At 53.8% G+C, this 3,680-nt stretch overlaps 1 pseudogene; it reads right to left on the bottom strand.

Annotated features, from left to right (window-relative positions):
* Positions 1–2,106: 2,106 nt before the first annotated feature.
* On the bottom strand, positions 2,107–3,273 carry LOC148162912 (histo-blood group ABO system transferase 2 pseudogene; annotated as a pseudogene).
* Between the last annotated feature and the right edge of the window lie 407 nt (positions 3,274–3,680).

Here is a 3,680-nt window from a genome sequence, read left to right as displayed (position 1 = left end):
GGACCAGCTGTCCAAAAACTGACAGGTCAGGGTTCCAAGAAGACACCAGAGGCACCGGAGTAACTGAGGAGCATCTGAAGGCCAGGTAGGGACAGTGAGAATCTCCAGTTTTGCCTAGGGGCAGCTCCCGTCCCCCTAAACCCTCGGTGAGATGGCTTTCCTGGGGGATTGTGGGGGACCACGCCTGGAAGACCCACGGCTCCACTGTTAGAGGTCACCGACTTGATCAGTGCACGGTTGGGGAAACCTGGCCACACCCTGAAGAATTTCTAGAAACAGTAGCCATCTCAGTGGTAGCTGACCTGGGAGGTCAACCTTCCAGCTGCCTGAGGTGGGATCGAGCCACAGACGAGCACACTAGCCAGAAATGGAAGAAGGAGAACAAGTTCTTCATTTCATAGTTTCTAAGTCACCGGTTTGTTCCTATGGTCAGTATACTTTGCATCCTGGGAAATCTCTGCCTGTCTCAGGTCATGAAAATATTCTCCTCATGTTCTCTGTTGGAGAAGTTCTTGAAAAATCTCTGGTTTATAGGTAAAAGTCATCCGGAAGGGACTTTGGTTGGCACAGCCATGCTGGGAAAAGGATGGATTTTCCCCAAAATACTAAACATAGAACTCCTGTATGATCCCACTATCAGGTAGACCTTTTCAGGAAATGAAGTCAGTTTCTCGAAGTAAGATCTGCACTCTCCCACCCAATCTCCCTGAGGAGGGGCGGCCACGCTTAGCAACCCTCCCCTTGAGGCAGGTGCCTCCCTGGACAAGGAGCTACCCCAGGGCTGGGAGGTCTCCACAGCAGCACACCCAATATCCTGGATACTAGGAGACAGAGTACAGCACCAGGCCAGTGAGGGTCAGGACACACTAACCCAAATATGGCACCTTGGCAAATTAAAGATAGAAGCTAAAAGAACTTTTGCATAGAGCAGAAGCAAGAAGGTCTCTCTGACACCCAGCCATCAGCCCTTCTTCCCTTAAGCAGGTCAGAATACTCCCATGTGGAACTTTCTCTCCCTGGACCACAGGGATGATGTGCTTATCACCAGAGTCAAGGAATTTAGGACCACGGGGTCTATAGGAACACACCTGGATAAACGAACCCTTATCTTCCTAGTTAACTTCTTTACCGTTTATGAGCCCTAGTCCAAACCCCTGTGTCTGTCAATTCTTCACACACTTACTGCTTCTTTGTCTAAAAGGGAGAAGAGCTGTCTGCTCCAGTCACCTCTGCTGGTCATCATGGTCTTGTGAGGTTCCCACCAAAACAATCAATACATTTTGATTGCTTTTCTCCTGTCCATCTGTCTTTGTCAATTTCCAGACTCAGCCAGGGACCTTAAGAGGGTAGAGGAAAACTTTTTCCTCTCTTGCAACACTGTGGGGCGGGGGGTGCGGAGTCAGAAAAACCCATCCCATCTTCCTGGCTTTGGTGAAAACGGACCTCTACTGGGAAGAAGCACAGGACAGTGCATGGCTGGAGGAGCCAGAGAGAGGCACGTGGAACACGTAGGAGCTACCGGGCCCCCAGCCAGGGGACTTGGCCCCAGTGACAAGTCCAGGGTGTGATTATGACTATTATAATGGAAGCATCCCGAACATCAGACCTTCCCCACGCCAGGCTTCATGATTGCTGCTCGTTGTAGTTGCTACTGTTGGTTTAGTGACTTTTCGGAACTAAGTCAAGTTTGTATTCTTTGCTGTGTGTATGGCTATTGAATCCCTGTGCTATTAACTTAGTGGTCAGCCAGTGGCTGGGCAGAGAAGTCACCCCTGTTTCCGAGCTATGGGCTACAGATTGGAGGTCCCCACAACCTTGTCGGGTTTGAATAATTTGCTCCAGTGGCTCATGGAACTCAGAGAAACATGTTACTTACTAGATGACCAATTCATTGAAAGGACAGAACTCAGGGCCAGGCAGCTGGAAGCGAGGAGCAGGGCAAGGTGTATAGAAGCAGCTCAGAGCTTCCCTGCTCTCTGAAAGAGGCCTTTGCCCACCTCCACTCTGACCTTCGTCTATACTTCCTAACTGATGACATCCTTCCTTCGGGCTCATCTGTTAACTCAAGTGAAAGACCCGGTGGGCACCAAAACGACTCCTCAAGTACTAACCACTGCTGCCGTCCTGGTGATTCTTGGGCAAAGCCATGAATCTCAGCTACTTCATGATGGGGGGCAGCCCAGCAGCTGTGGGTCCCTCAGGTCCTCTGGGGACAGCACCTTAATGGGCTTATGATCTAGCAGGTACCTGTTTGGGTGGCTCTCGTCGTGCCACACAGCCTCGATCCCATTGGCCAGGTTGACCCCCATTGTCTGGTGACAGGCCAAGGTCAGTTGGTGAACCTCTACCACCACCCCCCAGAAAAGGCCCCCTTGTAGTCAAACTCGCCCTTGTCCCTGGGGATGTGTGCCTGGGACTGTGGCCAATGCTCGTAGCTGAAGTCCTTGTGGGCCGCCTGGTAGAAACCGGGGTGCAGGGTGCCGAAGAGGGGGGACAGGGTCTCCATACTCACGTGGTCGCGGAACTTCATTTCCACCTCTGTGCACACCAGGAGTCCACCTCACGGAGGAATTGTGGAGTTAATCTTAGAAAATAGATTGTAAGCCCTAAGGAGTGATTGTGGAAGCAGCTGAAACATCAGCAGCGTTCCCGTTCTCAGGCTACTGACCACAATGGCCTGGTAGGAGCAGGATCCCATGATCCCCAGGGGCAGGGCCTAGGTTAGGAGCCAGGAAAGAATGTAACCCTCCATGCTCCCTTCCTGCACCTGGCGTTTGCTAGCACAAACATCCCGCTCTTCCCCGATCCCATGACGGCCTCCCTGCGTGCCTGCGCGTACGGGAGAGTGCAGGCCTGCTTCACAGCTTCGGGATACTTGCCATCCCTTTGTCCTCCTTTCCCACGCTTTGAGGCGTCTGCCCTTGCTTTTCTGATAAAAAGGGACATAAAAGCGATGTGCAGAACCCAGCTGCTGCTGCCCTACTTGCAGAGGCAGCCCTGCATGGCCGCTCAGATTGGTGTCTGAGAACTTTATGTCAGCGCGCGATGACGGGAAGAGCTGCTTACAGAAGCGGCGGATCATCACGTGCTCTGCGTGGACACGTCCTCCCAGCGCGGGATGCGGGGAACCTCGAGGACCACCACCCTCTGGCCTTCCCGGGGGGGAACATGGGGCCCGGCGGGCAACTGATTGGTGAAGACGTAGTAGGTGACCCTGTGTCCCACCATGAAGAGCTTCTCAACTGTCTGCAGGAACATCTCCAGGAAGACCATGTATCCACAGGGACAGCGGACAGGGCTGGAGGAGGGTCACTGCCAGAGGCTGGCGGCAGGACCCCAAAACGTGGGCCATGAACGTGTGCACTTTCTTCAAGGAGGGCAGGCCCTGGGCTGCTTTAAGCAACAGCCACCCTCCTGGCCTGGCCTGAGCGTGTCTGCTGGTGGGGCCTCCCTACCTTTGGCTCCCAGAGATGGGAGCCATCAGGACCCCATCTTACAAAGGGGAACCTGAGGCTTAGAGGCTAGAAACCCATGCAGCTGATTCTACCCAGTCTGTAGGGCACAGAAACAAGGGCTGTGCCCAAAGGTGCTCAACTCATGGCAGGTGGGGACAGAACCTGCAGGGGGTCAGCCAGGGGAGGGGACGTGCAGGGTTTGCCCGGGAGCTCAGCACAGGGGGA

This window comes from Eumetopias jubatus, unplaced genomic scaffold (assembly GCF_037043125.1).
Source record: "Eumetopias jubatus isolate StellerSeaLion01/CBP00866 unplaced genomic scaffold, mEumJub1_p1.0 scaffold_12, whole genome shotgun sequence".
In the NCBI taxonomy this organism is placed as follows: Eukaryota; Metazoa; Chordata; class Mammalia; order Carnivora; family Otariidae; genus Eumetopias; species Eumetopias jubatus.
This window is presented reverse-complemented; position numbering and strand designations above follow the sequence as displayed.